Here is a 14,204-nt window from a genome sequence, read left to right as displayed (position 1 = left end):
AAACACCGATAGACTGTGAGAGGTCATGGACAGCATCAACACCATGCAGGCGGGGAAGGTGCAGGGAACCCAAAACCGGCTCTCGCCCTGCACCTGCGGGAGATGTTCGCAGACTCACTAGCGAGATGCACCCTGCCTCCAATGCTAACACAGGCCACCATATCGCTGATACCCAAAAAAGACGAAGACCTGACAGAATGCGGATTATACAGACCCATTTTGCTGCTCAATGTGGATCTAAAATATTCGCAAAAGTCCTGGCCAGGAGGCTGGAGAACTGCGTAACAGAAGTGGTTGCAGAGGACCAGACAGGCTTTCTTACGGGTAGACAGCTAACTGCAAACATCAGACTGCTGCTGAATTTGATACCAGAGGTGATTGTCTCCCTGAACGCAGAAAAGACCTCCAACAGAGTCGAGTGGAAGTACCTCGGAGGGGTTTGAGCTAGGGACGGGGTTCACCTCATGGGTGAAACTCCTGTACAACGCTCCCAAGGCGAGTTTGGACCAACACCACCAGCTCTGAATACGTCCAGTTGCACAGTGGCACCAGGCAGGGAGGCCCGTTGTCTCCGTTCCTGTTCGCCCCTGCAATTAAACCCCTGGCGATCGCCCTGCGAGACGTGAGGGGCTGGAAGGGAATCCGAAGAGAGGCAGGGAGCACACAGTTTTACTCTGTGCGGATGATCTGCTCCTCTACATCTCAGATCCGCAAAACAGCATGAACGAAACCATGAAGCTTCTGGAAGAGTTCGGAGCCTTCTCAGGCTACAAACTCAACCTGGGCAAAATTCAGGTTTTCCTGGTGAATCCGAGAGGGGTGGGGCAGAATTGGAAGGTCTCCCATCCAGACAGCCCACAACTGGACACGGATCCACAAGTGGAATCTGACCAGACTGGTGGAGGAAGTTAAGAGACCCCTGTATGGAAGCTAGAGAGCAGCCCAGACAGGGGTAGTGAACAAAACTACAGCTGTAACACTCACTGGAAGCACCAAATGTCCATTCCTTGAAGGAGAACAGCTGTGTCCTGTGTTTCAACCCCTCAGATCCATTAGCTGCAAACCATTCATTCATTTCTAGTAGTGGGCTGTGATTGCGACAGCTGCCACAAACCAGCTGCAGTCTTGATTCATTCAACTCTCTTCATGGATGGGAGCCTCTAAGTGCTGAAGCCCCAATGTTTACAAACATCAACCACATTAAAGAAAGGTAAGTCCATTCCAAACAAGGGGTCGCTTTTCTGGCGGGGGCAGGGTCTATGGGGGGGTTACTTTAGTCAGGGGCTCCTTTTAGTCAGGGGTTCCTTTTGGTGGGTCCTTTTAGTCAGAAGTTCCCTGTGGGGAGGGGGGGCTTTAGTCAGGGTGTCCGTGTGGGGTGGTCCCTTTAGGCAGGGGCTCAGGGGATTCTTTCTATTAAGGTGGTCCCTGGGGGGGTCTCCCTAATAAGGGGGTCCCGGGGTGGGGTCGGGAGGGGAGGGTCACCTCCCGACTTGGGGGAAGGGTGGGGGGAACCCAGGCAATCCGGGGTTGGGGGGCTGCGGGACTTCGCTATCGGGCCACCTGCTCAAAATGGCGGCACAATAGCAGGAATCCCTCATATTCCTCGCCATGCAAAATTTCATGGCAAGGAATACGGACATCCCAAGGGGATTGTAAATTGGTTGCAATTCTTTGGCGGGAAAAAGTAGTCTCCCAAACGGGGAATCTCGCCCATAATGTTTTGAATTTAATCGATGTTTGACTGTTTCTATTTTGAGGAAAAAAGGTCAGAAGGGATTTTAAGAGATTGTGCAATCCTGCTTTCAAAGTACAGTGACAAATCTTATGGGGATAATCCATTTAATTATAAATAAATTTAAATGAAAAAAATCCATAAAATATGAAAAACTTTGTATGCAGGAAATGTTGCATAAAGGTAAGAATTTTTTTTAATAGGATCTACAGTTAGATTTTATCTAGGTTTCTTTATATATTTAAAGCACCAATTTTGTTGCTACATAGATTTCCTGTTTGGCCGGTCTGACGATGTCAGTTATAGGGAGCATCCCAGATAACAGACTAACTTCATTAAAAGGTGTAACATTAAACTGCCTCGGATCCAATCCAGAGCTAGCCAAACCCAGGATACAACTCTCCTGGCTGTGAATGTGATCCAAGTGAAAGCAATTGAAAATGACTCTGCAGTATATCAGGGCAGCTTTTGTGCTAAATTCATCCCCATTTAATTGTGGAGCTGGCTTCGTGCAATACTCGCAATGCAGGAATTTATGTAAGATTTTCACAAGTTTGCTTTCCGGTTTTCAAATCTTACAAGTTGTTGGTCAAAACATTTTTTTTAATTATCTTGAATCATTTGTTTCAGAGATTATTCTGCCCACGTACAGAATTGAAAACATATTGCATCATCCAGCAATGGCTGGATACCTTCAGTTGCACACTGCTTCAGCATACAGCTTCCAAAGGCATCAAGAGATGTTCTCGGCCTAATTTTATAGAAGCCGTTTTGACAGTATGGTTATTGTCAAAGGTACATCAGGAGCATTTGTGGGTTATGGGGATATTGTTCCTTTGAGAACTTTTTTCCCCCCATACTACCTTTGACTTTAGTATATTTGACAGCAATGAAGTAATGCAAAATTTCTGGAGGGGAGTATCACGTCATGATTGTCATATTAGCCCCATTGGCTTTGTTATTTTATATTGATCCTGGGCAGACAGGCTAGATGATTGAATATCTTTTATAACAAATGAATGCATATAGCTAATTCATGCATCAATGTAAGTGATACTGATCAAGGTTTTGACACGGTTAATCAAACCATCCTCCTCTCCATTGTTGTTCAGCTGGGTGGAACTGCTCCCACCTAGTTCCATTCATGTGTATCTAATCATAGCCTGAGAGTCACTTGCAATGGCTTCTCATTCTGCTCTCACACCATTACCTCTGGTGTCCCCTCAAGGATCTGCACTTGATCACTCGCCATTTTCAATCTTCACGCTGCCCTTCAGTGACATCATCCAACGCACTTCATTAACGTTCACATGTATGTTGATGCCACCTAACTCTACCTCGCCACCATCTCTCTTGGTTCCACCACTGTTGCTAAATTATCAGACTGCTTATTCAATAGCTATTACTGAGTAAGTAAACGTTTCTTCCGGTTAAATATTAGGAATATGGAAAGCATTGTGTTTTGTTCCCCCTCCAAACTCCATTCCCTAGCTACCGAGTCCATCCCTCTTCCTGGCAACCGTCTGAGATTAAGCCTGTCAGTTCATAACCTGATGTCACATTCAACCCCAAGATAAGCTTCCAACTTAATATTCATGCTATCACTCAACCGCCTATTTTCACCTCTGCAACAGTGCCCAACTTCACCACATTGCAACTCATCTGCTGCTTGAAACCCTTAGTCATGCCTTTACTACCTGTAGACTTAACTGTTCCAACTCCGTGCTGGCTCGTCTCCCATATTCTGACCTCTGTGAACTTGAGGTTATCCAAAATTGCTGCCTGTGCCATAAATCATTCCTGTGCTCACTGTCCTACATTGGCTCCTGTTCAAGCAATGTCTTGATTTAGGGCAGCACGGTGACGCAGTGGTTAGCACTGCAGCCTCACGGTGCTAGGGTCCCAGGTTCGATCCCGGCTCTGGGTCCCTGTCCATGTGGAGTTTGCACGCTCTCCCCGTGTCTATGTGCGTTTCGCCCCCTTAATCCAAAGATGTGCAGGGTAAGTGGATTGGCCACGCTAAATTGCCCCTCAATTGGAAAAAATGAATTGGGTACTCTAAATTTTTATTTTTTTAAAAGAAACGTCTTGATTTTAAAATTGCCGAATATGTTTTCATATCCCTCCCTGTCCTCACCTGCCTATCTCTGTAATCTAGTTTTTTTTTAAAAATATATATTTTATTCAAGATTTTTTGGCCAAACATAACAGTACGTAGTGTTTCTTTTAAACAACAATAAAGCAATATAAATAACAGTGGCCAGTTTTAAACAAATAAATAAATAATATATGAACAGAAACAAGAACCAAACTAAATGGCAACTGCCTTGTCAAAAATAAATACTCTCCAAAGATACAATCCAATAGTCCAATATACATTACCTAAAACAAGTGCCTATACATATACAATAACATCCCTGAGAGTCCGTCCGATTCCTCTCCCCCCCTGGGTTGCTGCTGTTGTCTTCTTCTTTTCCATTCCCTCTAACTTTCTGTGAAGTAGTCGACGAACGGTTGCCACCGCCTGGTGAACCCTTGAGCCGAACCCCTTAATACGAACTTAATCCGTTCTAACTTTATAAACCCTGCCATGTCGTTTATCCAGGTCTCCACACCCGGGGGTTTGGCTTCCTTCCACATTAACAATATCCTGCGCCGGGCTACTAGGGACGCAAAGGCCAAAACATCAGCCTCTCTCGCCTCCTGCACTCCCGGCTCTTCTGCAACCCCAAATATAGCCAACCCCCAGCTTGGTTCGACCTGGACCCCCACCACCTTCGAAAGCACCTTTGCCACCCCCACCCAAAACCCCTGTAGTGCCGTGCATGACCAGAACATGTGGGTGTGATTCGCTGGGCTTCTCGAGCATCTCGCACACCTATCCTCTACCCCAAAAAATTTACTGAGCCGTGCTCCAGTCATATGCGCCCTGTGTAACACCTTAAATTGTATCAGGCTTAGCCTGGCACACGAGGACGATGAGTTTACCCTACGTAGGACATCAGCCCACAGCCCCTCCTCAATCTCCTCCCCCTGCTCCTCTTCCCATTTCCCTTTCAGCTCATCTACCATGATCTCCCCCTCGTCCCTCATTTCCCTATATATGTCCGACACCTTACCATCCCCCACCCATGTCTCTGAGATCACTCTATCCTGCACCTCCTGCGTCGGGAGCTGCGGGAATTCCCTCACCTGTTGCCTCACAAAAGCCCTCAGTTGCATATACCGAAATGCATTCCCTTGGGGCAACCCATATTTTTCCGTCAGCGCTCCCAGACTCGCAAACGTCCCATCTACGAACAGATCTCTCAATTGTGTTACCCCTGCTCTTTGCCATGCTCCAAATCCCCCATCCATTCTCCCCGGAACAAACCTATGGTTATTTTATATCGGGGACCACACCGAGGCTCCCGTCTTTCCCCTATGCCGTCTCCACTGCCCCCAAATTTTCAATGTAGCCACCACCACCGGGCTTGTGGTGTATTTCTTCGGTGAGAACGGCAACGGTGCCGTCACCATAGCTTGTAGGCTAGTCCCCCTGCAGGACGTCCTCTCCAATCTCTTCCACGCCGCTCCCTCCTCTTCTCCCATCCACTTACACACCATTGAAATGTTGGCGGCCCAGTAGTACTCACTTAGGCTCGGTAGTGCCAGCCCCCCCCTGTCCCTACTACGCTGCAAAAATCCCCTCCTCACTCTCGGGGTCTTCCCGGCCCACACAAAACTCATAATACACTTCTCGATTCTTTTGAAAAAAGCCTCCGTGACCACCACCGGGAGGCACTGAAACACAAAAAGGAATCTCGGGAGGACCACCATTTTAACCGCCTGCACCCTACCTGCCAGTGACAGGGACACCATGTCCCATCTCTTAAAGTCCTCCTCCATCTGTTCCACCAACCGCGTTAAATTAAGCCTATGTAATGTACCCCAATTCCTGGCTATCTGGATCCCCAAGTACCGAAAGTCCCTTGTTACCTTCCTCATGTGGATGCACCACAAACAACTCACCTTTCCCCATGTTCAATTTATACCATGAAAAATCCCCAAACTCCCCAAGTATCCGCATTATCTCTGGCATCCCCTCCGCCAGGTCCGCCACATATAGCAACAAATCATCCGCATACCGAGATACCCGGTGTTCTTCTCCTCCCCTGAGTACTCCCCTCCACTTCCTGGAACCCCTCAATGCTATGGCCAGGGGCTCAATCGCCAGTGCAAACAATAACGGGGACAGAGGACATCCCTGCCTCGTCCCTCTATGGAGCCGAAAATAATCAGACCCCCGTCCATTCGTGACCACGCTCGCCATCGGGGCCCTATACAGCAACTGTACCCATCTGATATACCCATCTCCAAAGCCAAATCTCCTCAGCACCTTTAGGAGGAGCGATATCGTTGCCTCTGACATAGTCGGGGGCAGCTGCCCCCTTTCCCTAGCCTCATTAAAGGTTCTCATCAGTAGCGGGGCCAGCAAGTCCATATATTTCCTATAGAATTCAACTGGGAATCCGTCTGGTCCTGGGGCCTTCCCCGCCTGCATGCTCCCAATCCCTTTCACTACTTCCTCCGTCTCAATCTGTGCTCCCAGTCCAGCCTTCTCCTGCTCCTCCACCGTAGGAAATTCCAGCTGATTCAGAAAGCACATCATTCTCTCCTTCCCATACGGGGGCTGAGCTTCATATAATCTTTCATAAAATGCCTTGAACACTCCATTCACTCTCTCCGCTCCCCGCTCCATCTCTCCCTCCTCATCTCTCACCCCCCCTATCTCCCTCGCTGCTCCCCTTTTCCTCAGTTGGTGGGCCAGCAACCTGCTCGCCTTCTCCCCACATTCGTACTGTACACCCTGTGCCTTCCTCCATTGTGCCTTTGCATTGCCCGTAGTCAACAAGTCAAATTCTACATGTAGCCTTTGCCTTTCCCTGTACAGTCCCTCCTCCGGTGCCTCCGCATATTGTCTGTCCACCCTCAGAAGTTCTTTCAACAACCGCTCCCTTTCCCTACCCTCCTGCTTTCCTTTATGTGCCCTAATAGATATCAGCTCCCCTCTAACCACTGCCTTCAGCGCCTCCCAGACCACTCCCACCTGAACCTCCCTATTATCATTGAGTTCCAAGTACCTTTCAATACACCCCTCACCCTTAAACACACCCCCTCATCTGCCAATAGTCCCATGTCCATTCTCCAGGTTGGCGCTGTTCTTTTTCCTCCCCTATCTCCAGGTCCACCCAATGTGGAGTGTGATCCGAAATAGCTATAGCCGTGTACTCCGTCCCCGTCATCTTCGGGATCAGTGCCCTTCCCAAAACAAAAAAGTCTATACGTGAATAAACTTTGTGGACATAGGAGAAAAATGAAAACTCCTTACTCCTAGGTCTACTAAATCTCCAGGGGTCTACTCCTCCCATCTGCTCCATAAAGTCCTTAAGCACCCTAGCTGCAGCCGGCCTCCTTCCGGTCCTGGACCGCGATCTGTCCAGCCCTGGGTCCAGCACCGTTTTAAAATCTCCACCCATTACCAACTTCCCCACCTCTAGGTCCGGGATACGTCCTAACATACGCCTCATAAAGTTGGCATCATCCCAGTTCGGGGCATATACGTTCACTTAGACCACCACCTCCCCTTGCAATTTGCCACTCACCATCACGTATCTGCCCCCACTATCCGCCACTATGGTCTTTGCCTCAAACATTACCCGCTTCCCCACTAGTATAGCCACCCCCTGTTTTTTGCGTCTAGCCCCGAATGAAACACCTGCCCCACCCATCCTTTGCGTAGTCTGACCTGGTCTATCAGTTTCAGATGCGTCTCCTGCAGCATAACCACATCTGCCTTAAGTTTCTTTAGGTGTGCGAGTACCCGTGCCCTCTTTATCGGCCCGTTCAGCCCTCTCACATTCCACGTGATCAGCAGGGATGGGGGGCTCTTTAACCCCCCCCTTGTCGACTAGCCATCCCCTTTTTCAATCCAGCTCCTCACCCGGTTCCCACGTAGCCGTATCTCCCCCCAACGGCGCCCTCCCGCCCCGACCACCCCACCCCATACCAGCTCCCCCTTCTCCCCAGCAGCAGCAACCAAGTTAACCCCCCACCCACCCCGCTAGATCCCTCACTAGCGTAATTGCACCCCCATGTTGCTCCCAGAAGTCAGCAAACTCTGGCCGACCTCGGCTTCCCCCCGTGACCTCGGCTCCCACTGTGCGAGGCCCCCTCCTTCCTGCTTCCCTGTTCCCGCCATGATTACCATAGCGCGGGAACAAAGCCCGCCCTTCCCATTTGGCCCCGCCCCCAATGCCCGGTGCCCCCAGCTCCTCATCCTCCCTCCCCCCCCTCCCCCACGACATGGGGAAGAGAGAAAAGTTACAGGGTCGCAGGATTAACAACTTGGGAAATCATCTCTTCCCCCTTTTCCCCCTCTTCACCCCACATATTCGCCCCACCACTTTGTCCCAAACGTTCTTTTTCTAGCCCGCTTATTCCAGTTTCTCCTCGACAATAAATGTCTACGCCTCTTCTGCCGTTTCAAAGTAGTGGTGTTTCCCTTGATGTGTGACCCACAGTCTTGCCGGCTGCAGCATTCCAAATTCAACCTTCCTTTTGTGCAATACCGCCTTGGCCCGATTAAAGCTTGCCCTCCTTTTCGCCACCTCCGCACTCCAATCTTGATATACGCGGATCACCGCGTTCTCCCACCTACTGCTCCGAGTTTTCTTTGCCCATCTGAGGACCATCTCTCTGTCCATATATCGGAGAAATCTCACCACTATGGCTCGAGGAATTTCTCCAGCCCTCGGTCTTCGCGCCATAACTCAATAGGCTCCCTCCACCTCCAACGGGCCCGTCGGGGCCTCCGATCCCATTAACGAGTGCAGCATCGTGCTCACATATGCCCTGACGTCCGCCCCTTCTGCACCTTCGGGAAGACCAAGAATCCTTAAATTCTTCCTCCTCGCATTATTCTCCAGCACCTCCAGCCTTTCCACACACCTTTTGTGTTGTGCCTCGTGCATCTCTGTCTTCACCACCAGGCCCTGTATGTCGTCCTCATTCTCAGCAGCCTTTGCCTTCACGACCCCAAGCTCCTGCTCCTGGGTCTTTTGCTCCTCCTTTAGCCCTTCAATTGCCTGTAATATCGGGGCCAACAGCTCCTTCTTCATCTCCTTTTTAAGTTCTTCCACGCAACGCCGCAGGAACTCTTGTTGGTCAGGACCCCATATTAAACTGCCTCCTTCCGACGCCATCTTGCTTTGTGCCTGCCTTCCTGGCCGCTGCTCTAGAGGATCCACCGCAATCCGGCCACTTTCCTCTCCTTTTTCCATGCGTGTCCAGGGGGGATTCCCTTCTGGTTTACCGCACAGTGTTTTTAGCCGTTAAAATTGCCGTTGGGGCTCCTATTAAGAGCCCAAAAGTCCTTTCCACTGGGAGCTGCCGAAACGTGCGACTTAGCTGGTCATCGCCGCACCCGGAAGTCCTCTGTAATCTAGTTAACCCTCCAAGACATCTGTACTCATCTAATTCTGGCTTTTTGTGCATCCCCAATTTGAATTGATCCCCCACTTCTGGCCATGCCTTCAGTTGCCTTGGCCTCAGTTCTGAAATACCTTTAAAAACCTTGCCACCTATCTCAGCTATCTCACTTTCCTCCTTTGAGGAAATAACTAGTTAAATAAAACGAATATCTTTGAGCTTGCTTTTGTCATCTCACCTAATAACTCTCTGTGCGGCTCAGGGTCATACTTGGTTTGATAAACCTGTGAAACACCTTGGAACGTTCCATTTCATTAAAGACACTATAAATAAAAGTTGTTGCTGTTGAAGTCATGGTCAATCTTAATAAGGGTACATGGGCAAAGTCCTAAACAAAAAGATCAAACAATCTGCAGTGCTTTTTAACATTGCTGAGCATTGGCATGAATTGTACGTGCCACATACCAACATAATTGATGTGCAGGTTAGGTGGATTGGCCATGCTAAATTGCCCCTTAAGTGTCCAAAAATGTGTGTATTAGGTGGCTTTACGGGGATAGGATGAGGGAGTGGGCCTAGGTAGGGTGCTCTTCCAGAGGGGTGGACTTGATGGGCCAAATGGCCTCCTTCTGCACTGTAGTAATTCTATGATACATTCTGTATTACAATTAATTAGTGAATGGAATCACATTACGGGGGCAGCACGGTAGCATAGTGGTTAGCACAATTGCTTCACAGCTCCAGGGTCCCAGGTTCGATTCCCGGCTTGGGTCACTGTCTGTGCGGAGTCTGCACATCCTCCCCGTGTGTGCGTGGGTTTCCTCCGGGCTCTCCGGTTTCCTCCCACAGTCCAAAGATGTGCAGGTTAGGTGGATTGGCCATGATAAATTGCCCTTAGTGTCCAAAATTGTCCTTAGTGTTGGGTGGGGTTACTGGGTTATGGGGATAGGGAAGGGGTGTGGGCTTGGGTGGGGTGCTCTTTCCAAGAGCCGGTGCAGACTCGATGGGCCGAATGGCCTCCTTCCGCACTGTAAATTCTATGAAATACATTGTTAGAGAGATTCCAAAATTGAAATTTTCTGAGACCATTTGCCATTGCTGAGTGTTTACATGCTGAAAACTGTCAGTTGGAAAGTATAGATGTACTCAGCACCCAAAATACTTTGCACCCAATAGATTTTCCCTGTTGAATGAAAATGTTCATTTTCAAAATGGAAAGGAGCATATTAAAGAATTGATGCATTACTCCAAAGCAATGATAGAAACGTAGAAAATAGGTGCAGGTGTAGGCCATTCGACCCTTCGAGCCTGCACCATCATTCGATATGATCATGGCTGATCATGCAAGTTCAGTATCCTACTCCCACTTTCTCTCCATACACCTTGATCCCTTTAGCCGCATGGGCCACGCCCAGCTTCCTCTTGAATATATCCAACTAACCGGCCCCAACAGCTTTCTGTGGTAGATAATTCCACCAGTTCACAACTCTCTGAGAGAAGAAGTCCTTCCTCATCTCAGCCCTGAATGGCTTACCCCTTATTCTTAGGCTGTGACCCCCTAGTTCTTGACATCGCCAACATCGGGAATATTCTTCCTGCATCTAGCCTGTCCAGTCCCATCGCAATTTTATGTTTCTATGAGATCCCCTCTCATTCTTCTAAACTCCAGTGAGTCAAAGCCCAGTTGATTCAAACTTTCTTCATATGTCAGTCCTGCCATCCCGGGAATTAGTCTGGTGAACCTTTGCTGGACACCCTCAACAGAGAGAATGTCCTTCCTCAAACTAGGAGACCAAAACTGCACACAATACCCAAGGTGTGGCCTCACCAAGCCCTGTATAACTGCAGCAAGACATCCCTACTCCTCTACTCAAATCCTCTTGCTATGAAAGCCAGAATGTCATTAGCTTTCCTCACCGCTTGCTGTACCTGCATGTCAACCTTCAGCGACTGTTCCACAATGACACCCAGGTCTCGTTGCACTCCCTCTTTTCCTAAACTGCCACCATTCAGATAATCTGCCTTCCTTTTTTTTGCCACCAAAACCTCACATTTACCCACATTATATTGCATTTGCCAGGTATTTGCCCACTCCAAGTCACCCTGCAGCCTCTCTGCATCCTCCTCATAGCACACATTGCCACTCAGCTTAGTGTCGTCTGCAAATTTGGAGATATTGCATACAATTCCTTTATCCAAATCATTAATGTACATTGTGAACAGCTGGCGCCCCAGCACTGAACCCTGCTGTACCCCACTAGTCATTGCCTGCCAGTTCTGTAAAGGACCGTTTATTCCCGCTCTCTGCTTCCTGCCTGCCAACCAGTTTTCTATCCACGTCAATGCATTAGCCCCAATACCATAAGCTTTAATTTTGCTCACTGATATCTTGTGGTAGAACCTTATCAAAGGCCTTTGGGAAGTCCAGATACATCCACTGGTTCAGCTTTGTCCACTCTACTGGTCACATCCTCAAAAGATTCCAGAAGATTTGTCAGACATGATTTCCCATTAGTGAATCAATGCTGACCTGGACCGATCCTGTCCCCGCTTTCCAAATGCTCAGTTATTTCATCCTTAATAATTGACTCCAGCATTTTCCCCACCACCAATGTCAGGATAACTGGTCTATAATTTCCCGTTTTCTCACTTCCTCCTTTTTTAAAAAGTGGGGTTACATTAGCTACCCTCCAATCCATTGGAATTCTTCCAGAGTCTATATACATGCTGGAAAATGATCAACAATGCGTCCACTATTTCTCGGGCCACTTCCTCAAGTACTCTGGTATGCACAACATTAGGCCCTGGGCACCTTTCGGGTTTTAATCCCATCAATTTCCCCAGTATAATTTCCTGACTAATAAGGATTTCCTTCAGTTCCTCCTTTATGCTAGACCTTCTGTCCCCTAGTATTTCCGGAAGATTATTTGTGTCCTCCTTCGTGAAGACAGGTCCAAAGTATTTGTTCAACTTGTCTGCCATCTATTTGTTGCCCATTATGAATTCACCTGATTCTAACTGTAAGGGACCTACATTTGTTTTCACCAGTTTTTTCTCTTCACCAGTCTTTTTCTCTTCATATATCTATGGAAGCTTTTGCAGCCAGTTTTTATGTTTTCTGCAAGCATACTCTCATATTCTATTTTCGTCTTCTGTCCTCCATGTCTTTTGTCCTCCTTTTGTCTTTTGTCTTTTGTCCTCCTCTTTAAATTTCTCCCCGTCCTTAGGCTTGCTGCTTTTTCTGGCCAATTTATATACCTCCTCTTTGGCTTCAACAATATCCCTGATTTCCCTTGTTAGCCAAGTTTGAGCCACCTTCCCCATCTTACGCCAGGCAAGGATATACAATTGTTGAAGTTCATCCATGTATTCTTTAAATGTCTGCCATTGCCTATCCACCATCAACCCCTTAAGTATCCTTTACCAGCTTATCCTAGCCAATGCACGTCTCATAGCATCAAAGTTAGCTTTCTTTAAGTTCAGGACCCTAGACTCAGACTTAACTGGATCACTCTCCATCTGAATGAAAAATTCTACCATATTATGATCACTCTTCCCTAAAGAATCTCGCACTACAACGTTGCTAATTAATCCTCTTTCATCGCATTGCTACCTGTTTAATTAGCCCAATCAATATGCACATTGAAGTCGCCCATAATAATTGCTGTACCCTTGCTGCATACATCTCAAATTTCCTGTTTGTTGCCATCCCCAACCTCACATCTCCTGTTTGGTGGTCTGTACACAACTCCTACTAATGTTTTTTGCCCTTTGGTGTTCCGCAGCTCCACCCATACAGATTTCACATCGTCCAGGCTAATATCCTTCCTTACTATTGCATTAATCTCCTGTTTAACTTGCAAAGCTACCCCATCTCCCTTTCCTTTCCTTCTATCTTTCCTGAATATTGAATACCCCTGGATGTTGAGTTCCCATCCTCGGTCACCTTGGAGCCAGGTCTCCGTGATCCCAATTACATCATAGAATGTAGGCCAGTTGCTGCATAAAAATTGAACTCCAGTTTGCCTTAGATGATGTGTGGAGGGCAAGTTGAAAGGAGAGGGTGCCGCAGACTACGCTTCGACATTTCCTAGCAATTAGCTTAAGTGACATGGCACAGAGAGGAAAAGATAGGAATTCAAACCCTTACTGAAAAAAATTAAGAATACAATTGGTGATTTTCAAGTAAGAAAATATGTGTCCACCACTAATCATGGCTTTTGGCTGTTAATCTATAATTGTCATGTAATAGTTGTTTTGCAGTACAGGACGTGAATATTGCTGAAAAAGAGACATGCAGTCGAAGCTTTTCATTTTGTTCTCATCAGGACAGATATACAAGAGTATCAATTGTAAAGGGAACATCAAGCTATACTGCATGAGAAGAGAATGTTGATTGGTTGACAAGCAGAGTCTGATTGGTAGAGGCGTTGCCATGGGGAAAGCACCAGGGAACCGTTAACAGTCAAGCTTTTGTTTAAATTACACCCCACGCAGGTTGGACAAGGCATTGCCATGGGTCGACTCTGGTCAAGACTTTGTTATGGCAAATGACCAGGGAATGGCTGTCCCCCAAGCTTTTGTTTAGTTGTAAAAAGTGCAATGTATGGACATGCTCTTGTCTGAAAAGGACATTTGTGAATATATGTAACCTCTGGCATACCTATGTGAACCCCATTGCGAGCCCAATGATAATCCTAAAATAGTTGTCAGTGCAATTCTTAGCACAATCAGGATTGTGTAGCAAGTGCTATCCAATCGTGGAATCACATCTAATGTTGGACACTATGTTTTGGAGTTTGCAAGCGAGCAGGTTGGATATGGCCAGTACTGTGCCAGTTGTGAATAACCGAAGGAACATGTTGCTTGATACGATCTGCCAGTCATTGGAATGTAAAGCCTATATACCATTTTTTAAAATTTGAAATACTCAATTAATTTTTTCCAATTAAGGGGTAATTTTGTGTGGCCAATCCACCTAGCCTGCACATCTTTGGGTTGT

The 14,204-nt window shown here is 47.5% G+C and overlaps 1 protein-coding gene across 1 annotated transcript in view; it reads left to right on the top strand.

Moving 5' to 3' along the window:
- Positions 1-14,204, top strand: part of cwc27 (CWC27 spliceosome associated cyclophilin) — a 296,815-nt gene that overhangs the window by 242,507 nt on the left and 40,104 nt on the right. The window lies entirely within an intron of this gene.

The sequence above is a fragment of the Scyliorhinus torazame genome, chromosome 3, assembly GCF_047496885.1.
Source record: "Scyliorhinus torazame isolate Kashiwa2021f chromosome 3, sScyTor2.1, whole genome shotgun sequence".
In the NCBI taxonomy this organism is placed as follows: domain Eukaryota; kingdom Metazoa; phylum Chordata; class Chondrichthyes; order Carcharhiniformes; family Scyliorhinidae; genus Scyliorhinus; species Scyliorhinus torazame.
This window is presented reverse-complemented; position numbering and strand designations above follow the sequence as displayed.